The 17744-nt window shown below is 34.3% G+C and overlaps 1 protein-coding gene and 1 long non-coding RNA gene across 2 annotated transcripts in view; one reads left to right on the top strand and one right to left on the bottom strand.

Moving 5' to 3' along the window:
• LOC105336028 (alanine--tRNA ligase, cytoplasmic) overlaps positions 1–17744 on the bottom strand; it is a 609144-nt gene that overhangs the window by 273314 nt on the left and 318086 nt on the right. The gene's annotated exons all lie outside the window — the stretch shown is intronic.
• LOC136273992 (uncharacterized) overlaps positions 15044–17744 on the top strand; it is a 55993-nt gene continuing 53292 nt past the window's right edge. Inside the window, exon 1 of the long non-coding RNA XR_010712232.1 lies at positions 15044–15123. This is a non-coding gene — a long non-coding RNA (uncharacterized lncRNA). The remainder of the gene's footprint in view (positions 15124–17744) is intronic.

Here is a 17744-nt window from a genome sequence, read left to right on the forward strand (position 1 = left end):
ATTTACGTGTGCTTTAAAAATTATTGAGTACAACACCCCGCTTTGAAAATCTCTCTGTTATTTTCCCATTTCCTATCAAATCTATAATTTCTTTATGTAATTTAGCCTTTTGTATTGTACATGTATCAAGGGTATATTTAGCGGTGAACTATATGCGATCGGATTGAAATGGAAAAAATTATAAAAATGTAATTGATAGATTAAAATGATATTTCATTACTATATCAGAAAGACTTATAAATAGGAGATACTTGTATCTTATTACATTTTATTCCATAAATAGGGGCAAAAGCAGTTGTTGAGACGCAATTCAAAATTGATTTAATGCATGATGAACGATATGAAATGTAATGATTTGAACTGTTTGAAACTCTGTCGCAGAGCATTGCATACCTGAGTAAGATGACGATAGCTCGCTTTTATTGAATGGTAAAATTTTAAAAATACATTTATATTGAGGCACCTTATAGTAATGGAGCCCATTTCATAAAGATTTCCTATGACACAACTTAAGAGATACCTAGTAAGATATAACTTGGGAAGTTCCTAAGATATGTCATACATTTCTTTCTTTCTTTATTTCCTCTCAAAGGAGATTATCATAACATATTTACAAGAATACAAACATATAGACAATTGTAGAGAAAACGAGATAATATAGGTCTTCTATGATGCAAAGATCCAGTACATATAATACGTAATTACCAACAAGTTTACAGGTGTACACACTCTATAAGGCAATACCAAAATATAAAGTATTATTATTTATATAACACTGTAATCCTGTGACATTTATGTGTATGGACAGGATATTACACGTGACATTCTATAATAACATGCTGTTGCATCCCTAATTAGCCGAAAATTAAGAAGGTGCAAACTTTAAGAAAAATCTGTAAATGAAAGACCGGAGAGTGACCTTGCGCCTAAAAGAAACAAATAGATGTCGTTATTACTAAGTCCACATAGGTCAGCAGATGAGTTAATGTCGAAATTTTCTATAACAGTTTGCCACCAGGCTTCTCTAAATAAAAAGGTTCCATCACAAGAAGTAGAAACATGTTCAAAAATATTTGTGAACAATTTTTGACATAAACTGCAGATGTGCGGGGAAGGTCTTGGAGAGTCCAAAGTTTAACAATAATTTACAAAGAGTAACTTCCTGAACGTCGCTAGGAATTTTTCATATCCAGTCTGGTCTGCTGCTTCCAGTTATATGTCTAAATTGAGTAAAGTCGTTGTCTCGGAGCATTCGGATTGATCTGGAAGTTGTAAAGTGGTAAAACACAATAACAAACAATAAATACGGTATAACAAACCTTGAACTATCTCAAAAATCCATAAAACGAAATACAAATTCAAAGCAGGGCAACACGGACCTCTGGAAAACCTCAGAGGCAGGATCAGGGGGCCGTTTCACAAAGCATACTTAGGACTAAGTTATATCTTAGGAAAAAACTTTTTCCTAAGTTCATTACTTATCTGTTTCATTATTCTTGTCTTATCTTATGAAATTCCTAAATTACATGTATGTCTTAACTTTAAGACAGCTAAATCGATGTCTAAGGAACAAACTCAATATGGCGACTGCTTATTTGGTATTGAAATGAATTACATGCACATTAAAGTTGAACGAAAATACAAAAATACGCAAATCATTCACTTTACTTCTTAAGGCCCTGTCACACCAAGCTGCGTCCCCACGGCGTGTTCACGGCGTTGTAAAATGGAATCGCCGTAGGATCGCAAGGAAAATTGAGAAAAAATGTACAGTTTTATTTGAAAATTTTACAAGTGGAGATGTCACGGCGTCCTGACGGCGACTGAGGCGTTCTTACGGAGTTCTACTTGGCGATTTACTGCGCTAGCGCTCTCGCTGAGTTTCCGCCGAGCGCTCATGACGTTCTAGAGTTTTTACCGCGCGTCCACGGCGTGCTCTGTGCGCTGACTGCGTGCACAAGACGTTCGTTACTTCTTGGTAGGTTAATATCAATTTGTACTATTGTATTGGAAACAAACAAGAATTTACAATTAGTAAATAAATGATTTAAAAATTGTTTTGATTTTATGAAAAGGTACATTGTAATTGAAACAAAACTACTTCTAACCAATCTGTGAAGGACTAGGACAAAACTCTTAGTAGTCAGGTCTACAAAAAAGATCCGTTATTAGTTGTTAGATAAAGAAAAGATGTGAAAACATCAGAACCAAATGGCATGAATTCCATCTACGTTCATTGATAGGTCTTGGAATATTAGCAAATGCTACTTTTTTCATCTACATCCAGTTTGATAATTATTACATCGCTTGCTATTGTACAACAGCCATATTTCGAGTTTTCGTGGTCTTGATGACAACGCACAAGAAACGCCGTGGGAGCGCAGTATAAACGCAGAAAAAACGTCACGAGAGCGTGATGAACGCAGCAACAGCTCTTTGGGAGCGCTGTGTGAACGCAGCAAAATGAAAAACAACTTGTTCAAACGCTGTGTGTGCGCAGTGAGAGCGCGATAGAGACGCAGTGAGATCCCAAAGGACTCCGTGAGGTATCCGTGCAAGCGCAATTGACTTATCACTGCGTCTACACGTCGATTAGCTGCGTTTCTTAAGCGCGCCTATGGAGCTCTCGTGGCGCTGTTGGAGATCTTACGGCGTTGTCACGGCGACCTCACTACACTTCTAGGGCGTGTTTATCAGACTGCAGAGCCACCGCGCGTACTTTGTGCATGTTCAAAGTGCGCGCCGTCGCATGGCGTTCTAAAACGTTCAAGGCGATCCCACTGCGACGGACGAAGATGCTGTTGCGCTGATACGGCGCTGTATGAGACTCTACTGCGTTTACCTTGGCGTTTTACTTTTTTTAAGGACGCAGCGGGATCGCCGTTAAGACGCAGCTCCGGTGTGACAGGGGTTTAACTGAAAACTCTAGAACTATCAAAATATACATATATTTCTTCAATTAACATCATAGGCACTACACTATTTACACTCTATTTACACGGTTTAATTTTTCCCCCAATTTGTTTCTAGGTGAAGAAGGGAATGTGTTTTTACGTTTACTTAAAAAGTTTATATCCGTAACATATTGAAAAGAATTTACATGATCGATATACTAGTAAGTTAGGAATTAACGAAATGATTTAAAAACTGGCTTACAGTGTATCTTAATATACGACTTAGTCAACTGCGTTACGCTAATAAAGTGTTGTGAAACAGCTATGACAAATCTTAGGAACTTCTTAGGTTATAACTTAGGCATATCTTAAGTTCTATCTTAGGAAACATCTTAGGAAGCCGTTGTAAAACGGGCCTCAGGTGCCAAGGAGGAGTGAGCATCCTCTGCTTTCATGTAGCTATCATCTCTATCATGTAGCTAATTCACAAAACTTTCTTACTGTAAAACTATCTTATGACATATCTTAAGCAATCATTACAAGTTAATAGGATCAACGCCCGTCTATTTTTTCATAGATATATAGTGCAGTATAATAGGAGGTTAATTTTTATTCTAAAATAAATATTTGCGGGCAATATGCTAAATCTTAATGTATACATACACATTTCAGATACTTAGTAATGATTGGTACATGATTATAGTTTTATCAAAGTGTCCTTTCTGATATATTTCATTTTATCATATAAAATATAGAACATGACTACTTTAAAGTAGGCAGGTGAATCGATGTCTTAGGAACAAACTGAATATGGCGACTGTTTATTTTACATTGAAGAGTTATACGCACACTAAGGTTGAACAAAAGATATGATAAAATAAGCGTGTCATTTAGACCGTTTCCTTTTTACTTATAAATTGGAAACTTCAGAACAATCATGATATAAACATATGTTTTTCAGTTAACTTCTTTGGTGTATGCTCAGATGCATACATTTATAAGTTATAAGGATTAAACAAAAAAGGCGATTAAGAAAATGAATAATCAATGTCATTGACACAATCATCGATTTCATTGAGTATATTTCGATAGACATCCACAATACCATATACATGCATGCATATAAAAATGAATGGTTGGTGTCTTCAGCATCATTTTATTATAATTCAATATACATGTACATGCTGTGTAGAACACGGAAAAACCAACATTTTTATTATGCATAAAAACTGAAGAATTAATTTTTTAATACATGTTGTGGAAATTAATGACCTGGTCGTGTCATTTGAAGGTAGTGCATTTCATATCTTTTTTTTCAAAGCTCCTTCTATACACAGACTGTATTGGGACTGATTTATCAACATATTGGTTTGATGAAATGAAAAAAGTGAAAACATTTATGTGCAATTAATGAATTCTAAAAATATGAATAACGTATAACTGCACTACAAAACGTAAGAAAAAGATCATTCAAAAGCTGGGAAGCAAACCTAGTGTGGCAAGATTCGGTCTATAGTTAATTTTTTTTATAATTGAATATACTTCATTACAATGAAGTTGTTAATATTATTAGAAATGTTGATATTGTACCCAGAAACCAACATAGATGACCCTGATGCTATCCAAATACCTAATGTTTCTATCTGATATGAAAAATACATGTATAGATGCAGACTTTCGAATATTTGATCGAGAGGGATAATTGTAGCTATCAAAGATATTGTAAATACCTGTTAATATGTGGATAAAGTAAAACAGGGTTTTGTTTTACTTTGGCAAAGATGTAATCTGTAAAGTTGTTTGCATACCTCGGGGGGGGGGGGGGGGGGGGGGGGTTGGAAATATGCATCTAATGATACTTCTATGCATATGAACAGAGTTCCTTATTTTTTCTAAAGATTCCAACTTTTTTTTTGTTTCATGAAAGATTTGCATAATGATATTTAAGAATCATCTCAGAAAGTTATATATATATTTATAAATCAAATAAAATTTTGAATGTGAACGATGCTTTTTATTTTTTTCCCCAATAGATTAAGAAAGATACTAGTTAGAATTCGAACTACAAATCTTCGCCTCTCTGTTGATGAAGGAATCTGGACTAGTGTTAAGAGATGTGAATGTAATTGTAACTTATGTAACTTTAAAAGATGCTTGAGTTTATGATAGACAACATCTATGTAGTGTTTGGAAATAAGGTCTTCCAACAATCCGTTTGAATTCTCATGGGTACCAATTGTGCCTCATTGTTAGCAGACCTATTTTTGTATTCTTATGAAGCAGAATTTATTCAAACTTGTACGTGAAAAAATTAATCACTCACTGTGGCCTTCAACTCAACATTCAGGTATATCGACGACCTATTATCAATTAACAATCGTTATTTCCATACTAAGTAGACTTGATATATCCCATGCAGTGAACTTGAAATAAAAGATACCACAGAGTCTGTGTCATCTGTTTCATATTTGGATATTTTACTGGAAATGGACATTGATGGTAATCTAACAACAAAACTTAATGATAAACGCGATAACTTTTTCTATAGTCAACTTTCCTTACTTATGTAGTAATATACCTTCGTCACCTGCATATGGTGTTTTTGTCTCTCAGTTAATTCTATACATAAAGGCATGTTCTTCGTATGAACAGTTTCTAAGGCGAGACAAGCTACTGACACACAAGTTGATAAAACAGGACTGTCGACAGTCTCATTTGAAGTAATCTTTTCGTAAATTCTATGGTCGATACAACGACCTTGTTAGCAAATACAATCTTCCACTGGGTTGCATGCTGACTGACGTTTTTCATACTAATTGTTATACCATAATTAATCACCTCATTGCCTACGGAGTATTCCGGTTGTTTTTTCGATTACGACAAAGAGCACACGGCGGGTGTGACCGGTCAGCATGGGAGAAATCATCCAGTCATTCTTTACTTGAGTATTTCTTTAATATATATCCCGCGCAGGGGATGCTCATGTACTCCTCCATGACACCTGACTTTTAGAGGTCCGTGTTGCACTACTGTGAATTTGTATTTCGTTTTATGGATTTTTGAAATGGTTGACAGTTTGTTATTGTCATTTTTTCATTTACATTGTATATCTTTTTTTAAACAAATTGTTAAATTTATCCTAAAATTATCAGTTTTTGTTTTGACTGTGTTACATATGTAGGATGAAGAATTAAATTTGATTTAGTTACATAAAGGCCCTAATCACAGAGCCTAATTAATGCCCTAACATTGGATACCTTTGATGCATTAGGTATCTTGACATCTAACGATGGTGCAGCAGGTCCTAACACAGGAGCCTAATGTCCTAACAAGCGGCCAAACCACATGCAGGGAGTCTTATAGCCCCGGTCTCACTGTCACGATTTGGAGCTACGAGTTTATAGCGAGTACATGAAATAATCTCTAGCTCTATAAACTCTTTAGGTGTCGTGAAGGACTCGAACATAATTCTGTGCATGTTGAATAAATGTCTCTTCATGTCGCCGCTGCTCGCCAAGCAGAGGCAAGAATTCAAAACGGTTTTGAATTCTTGTGCAAGTTTTAGTCTCGAACAAATGTCGAAGACATATTGAATTGTTGTTGTCCAGTCTTGTGTGCATGTCGCCGATTTATTGTATTACTAGTATGTCGGCGATTCTCCCCGTTTGAAAAAGTAGTTTGACATTTTAAGAGTTGCTTAGCGAGTTTTGAAGGCATATACACGATCTCTGCTCAACATGCATCCGAAATTCAACGAAGATGCGAAGGCGAAAGTGCGAAGTTGCGATGGCAAAGAAGCGATACTACTATCGCTCCTTTGCCATCGCAACTTCGCACTCTCACCTTCGCATCTTCGCGCTTTCGCCTTCGCCTTGTTATAATTGTGGAGCTCTCTATCGTTTAAAGACAATTTTAGATGTATAAAAGGACATATGAGGTAGACGATGAACTTTTTAGAATTTATTTTCAACACCCTGCGCAGATCCACAACTTTTTCTAAGAGGGGAGGGGTCCGAGACATATTTTAGAGATTTTATTATGTATGATTAATAAAATTTCATTTTCCGGGGGATGGGATCCGGACCCTCTATCCCCCTTTACTGCATGTGTGAAGTTATTAATATTGGATTTTCCGGGGGACGGACCCCCTCTCCCCCTCTAGATCCATACATGAGCAAGGAGTGTCGCATAATGAAATTAGAATGTTTCTGCATGTGTTTGATCCACGGTAAACAGACAGCTGGTAAGTGGCAGGAGTCTGGAAGTGCATATGTATACATTCTGGTGGACATTACATTTTATACGGAGTATATAATGATTAGGCATAGCCAGCACTGGTAAACATATATGTTACATATACATATTAAAATATTTATAAACATTCATAGTAAGCACAATGGCCTATCGCATGCGTACCAATAATTACATGGATTAATCGGAAAACCTTGGCGAGAACGGTGCCTGCATCAAATTCTATGTAATTGACCGAGACTTTCTGAATGCTATCAAAAAAGGCGAAGGCGAAAGTGCGAAGTTGCGAAGGCGAGAGTGCGAAGTTGCGAAGGCGAAGGAGCGATAGTAGTATCGCTCCTCCGCCTTCGCACCTTCGCGCTTCGCCGTCGCATCTTCGCGCTTTTGCTCCTTCGCCGTCGCACCTTCGCACTTTCGCCTTCGCAACTTCGCACTCTCGCATCTTCGACCTAAAGGCGAAAGTGCGAAGGTCGAAGTGGCCCCATCGGCATGTAGCTCGCCAAGAACTCGTGTGCAAGTTTGTGCAAGTTTGAAATATACTGGAGACAATGAGTGTATTTGATTAAGTGGATGGAGAGCTGCAACATTAATCCTAATTTGCTCGTTTGGGGTTCGGAGATCTCCTGTAAATCTCTATCATCAGAGACATAAATATTTTGTTATTTATGTCTCTCCTATCATCTAGTTTTAAAATAGCAAGTACATACACTGAAGATATCCTAAACTAGTTCTGGAGGTAGGAAACGAATACACCCCATATAAATAGCAAAGAAGGGTTCAGATGTCTTGTACTATCAAAAAAGGAAGTTACATGTATATTTACTTTTTTGCCCGAGAAAGCAAACATTTATTATAATAAGTGAAAATTCCATTTAATCTTATTTGGTAACGAGAGTCACAGTCACTTACCGGTATTCATAGCATAATGTCGATTCATTTGATCACAACTTAATTTTTCTTTCCTGATTATAAGAGTTTTATATTGAGATTTTCCTGTATATTATACCCATATTGATAAATTTTGTTGATAAATTTGCAGCTGCATTTGTATGTACACATAAAGAAATCTATTACTCAAGTGAGGGATCAATATGTCCTACAGACCTTTTTGTTTCAACAACAGTAAAGTATGACACCCCCCCCCCCCCAAGGTAAATTGATATAACCTAGACGACTACCATCTACCATTCTGATGAAGGATCTACGATGGGAACAAATATATTATATCTAATTATAAAGATATATGATAGTGTTCAAATTTGATATAAACATACAATAAATGAACACAACCATGGGTTGCATAAATCCTGATGCTTAAGAACAAAAAAAAAAAAAACAATCCTTAAGGTGGGTAAAAATAACTCTTGAAATGCACATGTGGTTGCTGTTGTGAAGACTAAAAGATGGGTACAGTCACATACATGTATAGCCTTTTCTTAATGTATAGGGATAACATCATTTTTAAATCTAAATTTTAATTACCAATGTTCTCACAGTACACAAAACATCATTGAAACTCTGCATTTACATATAGATTTTGCATATCTAATTAATTATTATCTGATTTTTCTTTGGATTTTCAATCTTATCAATTAAAGATAACAGTTTCTCAATTCAATAGAATAAAACAAACATGCACAATCACATTATGATGAAGTCAATGGAATCCAAGGCTGTGACAAAGCATAAAATTCAAAACAATTCCCTTTAGGTGCCCCTTGTTTATACATCTACAATGTATTGCACTATCAAATATTAGCCTGCATGTATAATTTTTAACTTGGAATGTTTATATGAATATTAATCTTATAGGTATTCTCATTTATTTTTAATTGATGGGAAAAAAACCCTAACTTGTGTTAGAGAGAGAGAGAGAGAGAGAGAGAGAGAGAGAGAGAGAGAGAGAGAGAGAATCTCAGATTCAAATGAAAACAGTTTTCATTTACCAGCACATGCATTTGTATGATTAGTGGAGTTCAGTCCTACTTTATAACCCAAATGAAGTTACCCAATTTGATTAAACAGCATTGAATAGATTGGAGTTTCATTAAAGATCTTGCTAAAGACATTAAAGGTTAAATTTTGTGAAGTCACTGCATGACATTAAAGTTTATGAGAGAAAAGAATTAAATGCAAAATGAGATGTTTACATAATGATCTGCATGAAGACTTATGAGATTTTAAATTCCATTCAGTTAATACATAGAAATTCAGTTATTATCCAAGTCGATCTAATTAAAAGTGAAGTGGGATTAATTTAGTGACCCTTAATCCCAGAATCAATTCTAATACACCCTTGATTTTAGATCCAGGGGTACATCCCATACAAATTTGATTGGACATGCATGATTCATAACACCGTAAGTAAAAAGTTTGAAATATTAGCATAAAATGTATTTGTTAAAACTGTCATATTGAGAGACCCCCAGCCATATTGATCAATGGAATTAGATATTTGAATTTGGGTGGGAATAAAGGCTGGTTTTCAAGTAACAAGGGAACTGGACCTGAGCAATACATGATGTTGATTTTCTTAGATGTCGAGACTTTCAACTTTGGTGTACATGTGTATCCATGAACTCATTGTGTTAGAATATCATACCCACTGTTATTATATTACCATAAAATCAGTTCAAAATAGATATCATGCAAGCAAAATTTAATTGTTAGTACATATGTACAGGAATTATAAAAAAGAGATGACTCAGGCATGTACACCATGTGATACAGTTTAATAATAAAGAATTAAAGGAACACAATATAAAGTCTATTTATATTTGTTTAATGTCTAGCGACATTATGAATTGTGATCAGGTTTATATTATGTAAAATTAATTCCTTATATGTCGAAAACAATGACCAACAATACTGACATTGTATAGAAATTTTATAATTACACTGTTACAGAACAAAACCTGAATAAGGCGGTATTAGTTGCAATCAGACTTCATAACAGAAAAATCAGCATCATAATGGGACTACATATATTAATTTGGTTTGAACATATTTGAAATTATTGCATAAACATAATATATAAATAGTTCAAACACAAGTTCTAGCAACTAATGAGGTTCTTACCAAGTACATGTATAACAATTTACAACTGTGTAGCAGTTTAGAATGGAAAGTGCATAAAAATGGATATTACAAAAATGGTTAAACTATTGAACGAACATGTATTTATAAACAGTTATTAATTTGTTAGATATGAACGATGATTTCTTTGAGAGCTTAATTGTTGGAATTAAGAGCCCACTGTACTCATTATAAAGTAGTTGTCACAGTAACATGTATATCTTAAAGGTTTAATTCAGTGATGCATGTATATTATCATTAATATATAACTGCAGTGTCTGGTGGATGATAAATACTGTGAATGCAAATACATGTATATTTTTATGATCAAAATATGAAGATAATTAGGCAGTACTATAACACCATAAACAGTCAATCTAACCATGCATGCTGCAGCTGGCACATGCACTTCATATAGGTTTAGGTCAAAGCTATTTTTATTTCAGGTCATATTAAAAGATGCACATTTAAAGATGTCAACAAATTGCCAATTTTTGCAACAGGTAATTGCATCTACTATAGCTAGAAGTTGTCCTTGCTGTTTGAATTTTAGTTCAATAGATCTCTGTAATACATTGAAGTTTGTTTTCCTCATGCCAGCAGAGTCAACTATTTAAACTGATGAATTTTGCTGTAAATTTGCAAATTTTTTCACTGTCATTGGTATATGTGTTATTATGTAATTTGATATTTAAAATGCATCATATTATAGACACATAAACAATTTATGCCTGCAAACAAATAATGTAGGTTGAAAAACAATTTAGATCTTTACTAGAAATCATAAAATTGTAATTGTTATTTTATCATTTTCATTCCAGAGAGAGAGAGAGAGAGAGAGAGAGAGAGAGAGAGAGAGAGAGAGAGAGAGAGAGAGAGAGCACATGCATAATATTGACCTAAAAGAATTAATAAAAAGATAGTGAGATCAACAGGTTTACTGATAATTAATAATTAGTGTATATTTTGAACCATTTATTCTTTCCATGTACATGTACATATAAACTTATGTTTCATCAGTTATGTTGCTTGCTCTGGGTGAAATATGAGATAACATCTTTAACCTAAATTGCTAATTCAGTGTGAATCGCATATTTTTTTTATTCGGGTGTTTAATAAGGAAATATTATGATTTGATTACTCAGAAAGAACTGTGATCCATGGGTAGTTTCTAATGTTGTGTGAGAAATAAATTGTATTAATTTAGTAAACTTTAAAGCATGCAATTACATGTATGATTAAATGCTTTAAATTATTTTAAATTTTTTTTTTTTATCAAAATATATAAATTAACAAAATTAACTTAACAAAAAGTACATTTTAATAATTTAAAGCCAAAGTAAATCTCTTTCCATCTTTTATCATATATTCAATAGGATCAATGAATGTTTTCTTTGAACTTGCATTCTATTGTCAGTAGAACTATATTTTTATTGCTGTATTAACATTAAATTTGTTTTTTTTTCTTGGGAGGGGGGGGGGCATAAACTCATTTCTTGTGTCTGGTGAAACTAGCCTAGTTCATGAATTTAATCACATTGGAATGTTGTGCTAAAACTGAGTCAGACTAGAAATATGATACTCTGCTGAAACACACATGTGGCAATTATCGAGCCAGGGACAGAGGAAAAGTAAAGAATGGGGGCCCAAGAGAGGATGATGAAAAAATAAGACACATGAAAAAAATTAATAAAAACTTAAACAGATTTTCATTGTGTGAAATGACCAAGACAGTGGAATGCTGTTAGCAATAGTTTCAAATAGATAATCATACTGGATAATAACTAAGTCCTGTAATTTATTTAGCTTGATTTTAACCATAATATATGTACATTTTATCGTCATCCTTGATCATCTTAAAGATTAACATTAATCATTAATATTGAATAAAAATGTTTTATATATAACCTGTCTGATATTTGTGCATGCTAAGCTGCAGTATTATAGATTATCAGGCCATCTGGAAATATAAGAAATAAAAATTGTTCAATTTATCGATCATCATATAAAACATTAAGACAACGTCATATATTTGAAATAAAAATATCAGAGAGAGAAATGGATTATACTCAGATCATATCAGACAGATCAAATTGATTAAAGACAGATGGAGCTTTTATACACAGGCATCAGTAACATGCAGAGAGAGAGAGAGAGAGAGAGAGAGAGAGAGAGAGAGAGAGAGAGAGAGAGAACAGAGAGAGGGAGAAACAGACAGACAGAGAGAAAGACAGAGAGGGAGAGGGGGAGAGTCTGAGTTAGAGAAAGACAGATATATGCAGAGGTATTTAGGAATAAACATGCAGAGAGAGAGAGAGAGAGAGAGAGAGAGAGAGAGGGAGAGAGATAGAGAGAGAGAGACTGTAAAAGTGAGAGTGTCAAAGACAGAGAGACAGACAGATAGAGCATACAGACAGATGCAGTCAGAAAGCAGAAGGGAAGGGGGAAATACATACATGTTTAATAGAACAATAGGCTGAAAAAATAACAAGAAATGTTTAGTAATAAATAAACATGTACAACACAGAGAAACAATTTCATGTTGACATGCAGGGGGACAGGTTGAGGTTTGACAGTTTACACTTTCCATGAAATATTCTATTGATCTATCTACTGAGGGACAGGTTGAGGGTTGACAACCTGTTATGGAAAGTGTCTACTGTCAACAGTCAACCTGTTTCTCAGTTGACAGTAGACACTTTCCAAAGCATAATTTACTGTCGACCGTGGAACTCATCATTTAAACTTTGGGTACCCAGTCTGTGTAATGGTGCTTATATCTTTAGTAGCTTTCCACACAATGTGAAATGTAAATATCTACATTTACAAATTGCTTCCTTTAGTTATATGAACTAATCAATTCTGTGTAAACTTTTTCATGATAATTGCACATGCTTATCATTTGACAATTGCATAAATTTGTAAACAAAAAACATCATTTTAATGATTTGGTATTATCAAAACTATATATACAATGTTAGCAATGTTAAGTAATTCACCAGGATATAAATTTGGATGGTACTTGATCAAATCTTCTGAGAAGCCCTCCTAGCTATACAGGATTTGATCATGTGACCAACCAAGTTCATATCCCAATGAACTTTTTAAATTGCCATTTATTTCTTAAACATACATGCACATACAGAGAGAGAGAGAGAGAGAGAAAGAGAGAGAGAGAGAAGATATAAATGGCAAGTAAAAGATATAAGTAGACAAGAAAAAGGAGCAAGAGAAAGAGAGAGAAGGATAAGGAGAAACAAACAGATGGATGAATAGATGGGCATGCAGTTGCAAAGAGGTAACAAATAAAGAGACATTTATAAGAGACAAACATGTAGAGAGAGAGAGAGAGAGAGAGAGAGAGAGAGAGAGAGAGAGAGAGAGAGACCAAGGCATACCAAGACAGAGAAAAGAAGAAGAAAGAAAGAAATGTGATAGGAATAAGTGTAAACATGAACAGAAACAGCATTTAATTTAATAAGGACAGTCAGACATTTAGACTTAGAGAGAAAAAAATTAAGAGAGAGAGAGAGAGATACAGTGCGTTTGTGTGTGTATGTATGTGTGTGAGAGAGAGAGTCTCAGAGAGAGAGAGAGAGAGAGAGAGAGAGATGGGTAGCAAGTAAAAGATATAAGTAGACAAGAAAAGAGAGTGAGAGAAAGAGGGGATGATGGATGGATGGACAGATGAATAGACAGACATGCAGATGATACTTTACAACACAAACATGCAGAGAGAGGAAGAGAGAGAGAGAGCTAGAGAGAGAGAGAGAGAGAGAGAGAGAGAGAGATGGGTAGCAAGTAAAAGATATAAGTAGACAAGAAAAGAGTGAGAGAAAGAGGGGGATGACAGATGGATGGACAGATGAATAGACAGACATGCAGATGAGACTTTACAACACAAACATGCAGAGAGAGAGAGAGAGAGAGAGAGAGAGAGAGAGAGAGAGGATATATACATACTAGTACATAGCATGAAAAATTTTTCGTCTATATACCTGTATCTTACTTTGTATGACATAAGGAGTGAAGCTATTTTTTGCAGAACTCAATCATTTTAATCGGTCAAATGTTTGCACAAGTTTTATTCTCTCTTTTTTGAGGAAAATCAAATACATGTATAGAGCGCAACTTTCAACAAGCATGCCAATTTTAAAGTCTTTATAACTAGCTTTAAATAGACGAATTGTTGATGAAAATATTTTATTTGTTTAAGCCTGACATCAATGATTGAATAAATGAATGAATTATTTCTGAAAGAAAAAGCTACCTTTATAAAGGCTGTTTTAAAAAAAACAAAAACAAACACCCCCCCCCCCCCAATTAAACAAACACACACAGAGTAAAAAGATTTTTTTCTTCAGATTATTTTTTGAAAACATTGATGATAAATGTGTATATTGCATTGATATGTTGAGGTTCTAGCAAATGTAAAATATAACGTCACGACTCAGGCACCGGCGGATTATTTTACACGGATTTTTTTTCATTAAGAGAAAATTTTAAAATGGAGCGGGCGGAGCCTGTGGTTAATAAAAAATACATAAACTGAGAATCTGTAAAAATTCACTCCTCAATAACAAATATATTAAATAATGTTTAAGCATTAAGCAAAAAGACAGACTAAAAATGAGAGAGAGAGAGAGAGAGAGAGAGAGAGAGAGAGAGAGAGAGAGAGAGATATGTAATGTCATTTCTTTAAAATTACTTTTTATAATGTTTGGTCAAATGCTACATTGTGATAACGACTGAATTAATGACTGGGGTAATTAAATCGGGCTCGTAATGGTAAATGGAATTTCGGAACTTTTTTTAAAAAACCGTAGGTTTCCGAATGTACATGGCGGGGAAGCTGAACATATTTCATCGCTTCGACAAACAGGTTCAAGGTGACCCTTGGAAGGTAGGGAGTATTTCCTGTACTAATACTGATATTGTGCAATAGTATTATTTATTTTGGTTAGGCTTGATTAAACAGGTTTCTTTTTTCGACCGAATTTTGCATATTCAAGTTGATTCTAGGCTAAACGTGTCATATGACGTCACAAATTGATAGCATGCAATGGCTGTCGCCATCCCAGTCGTTCTTTTATTTAAATGTGTGATGGATTGCTCATTACGAATCGCGTATTACGAACATCACAAAATTATTTCAGAAAACTATTAATTTGTTTGCATGGTACTATACAAGAAGTCAATAGTGCTACCTTTTGTATTAAGTCTTCTTATTGTTGAGTATTGAACCATCACTGCATGCTGACATCTAGGGTAAACACAGAAAATTTATTTTGCGTATTTTGAATATGCAGTGAAACCCAGTTAAGAAAATACCAGTAAATAATATTCATTAAAATTATTTTTTGCCTTATATATAGGAAAGATTTTTAATTCACAAAACAACATGTATTTCTCCCGTGTCATTTAAAAATGATCTCTGTTGTAATGTCTATAGCATCCCTGTAAATCATAGTACCGGTACTATAAACTTTAAAAACTCTTGCGAAATGCTTTGACACTTTTTCCTCGAGCTTCACTTTTATCGGTAGCTTGTACACTCAGTGTTCCAAACTCACTTTGATTTTTACTGACCGTGCTTGCCAGACAGAATTAGTCACGACTCACTGCACGTCGCTTGGGTGCTTTACCTGTGCACCTGTTAAGTGACACCACTGGCTGTGTATTGTTTTCTTTGGTGTTACAGAGTAAAATCAAGATGTTTTAAGCTTTCACTTATTTTTTTTATAAGGCCTATGCATAACTAAATACTTAACTGATTTAAGTCAAAACCGGAAGTATTCGTAAAAAGTAAACTGGACTATAAATTGTCATACCATGATCACGGTAGACAGTACTTGGATGGCTTTTAATATATTCAAGCTACACAGCAGCTTTTTTTAAGCTCAAAATCAGAGAAAAACCCACAATGGTTGATGAAATTTGCATGTAAAGATTCAGAATTGGGAGGGGGGGTATGGGGAAGACAAATACGATTGTGGGAGAAATTTGTCTCCCGCGCGGGAGATAGGTTGGATGCGGGGGATCTTAGATTTTTAGGCCGTTTTGCGGGAGTCTCCCGCGCAATGCGGGAGGGTTAACAGGTATGTTATGATGAGGTTGATTATTGTACACAAACAAAGCCAAGTTATAATTATTTTAGATTTTTGTGTTACTTCACAAGCCAAGAATTTGAGTTTCAAAACAAAGGTCAATGAATAAGCTCAGAATGAACAACTTTGTATTGCCAATATACCTATGATAACTTTCATTGCAAATGTTTATAAGTTTGATCTTGAAGGGATGATAAGAATATTAATAATTTGAGTTGTGATTTTATTGACATGAGGCCAAAAAAAATATTCCTGTTTCCTGTCACCTGACCAAAATAATCAAGGTAGGTAGGTAGGAAAAAAATTTTATTTTTAAAAAATATTTTATTTTTAAAAACTTCAAGGATGTGTGTTATAATGAAAAAAAAGTAAGTTCACAGTGCACAGTATGTTAATGATGATTCAAAATTTTCAAAGGTCTTTGTATTATTGATGCATGTAGTGCTTGCAACGAAAAAAAATCGATTTTTTTAAAATTAAAAATAAAAGCTAATATTATTTGCAAAATTTAATCTACATGTGTATGAATGTATTTATCCTTTTCTGGATAAATATTTCTGTTTTGTTTTAGCTTAATGTCAATATCAAATCAGTGTCTGTACTTTCGTGTATTTGGGGTATTAGTCCAACCCTTTGACCCACTTACTACCGTACGTTATTATGTAGTGGATCTGTTTAATTTTCAAGATAATATGGACATCAGTTTTATGATAATTTTAACATTTATTGCAGTTATTAACTAATAACAGGTTATTAACTAACTGTTATATCAGGATTCAAAGTAATAAACATCGTCTTTGTAATTTCCAATGCACAGAATGTTGTTGCATCACCCGTATTTATAATCCCTGAAAATAAGATAGTTGCAAGTTATACTATAACCACAAGGTTAATTTATGCAGTAAAAATGTCTGTATATTAGTTTACCATTATTATTTTGCCATTGAGGTCAGATTACACGATTGTGAATTTAGAAGACCGGGCACTTTCACTTCTCTTTCTGAGGAAATTCTGGCGAAGTTACCGATCACCATCATGATCACAAAAAAACTTTTAGGGTCGGAGGGTAAAAGATAGGGTCGGTCGGGCGACAGGAAACAGTAATGATTTTTTTTTTGGCCTGATTAAATTGACCTCAACAAATGAAGCACCGATCAAGCAGTCGTACTCTTTTTTTTTAGTCCCAATAATTGGTAGCCTTTAGAATCCATTCTTATATCTTGAAATGTCGAGACTCAAGTTCATTAAATCTTAGACTACATTATATTAAATGCTCATATCATAATCACTGTAAACTGTGAAGTCTAAAAGTATTAGTCATGACTAAACCACTTTTTATCATGGGCGCTTAATGTGTGCCGATTAATTTAATATATGCTCTATATAATGCCATATCGTTTCACCTTTACATGTATTG

This window comes from Magallana gigas, chromosome 3 (assembly GCF_963853765.1).
Source record: "Magallana gigas chromosome 3, xbMagGiga1.1, whole genome shotgun sequence".
NCBI classification, from domain to species: domain Eukaryota; kingdom Metazoa; phylum Mollusca; class Bivalvia; order Ostreida; family Ostreidae; genus Magallana; species Magallana gigas.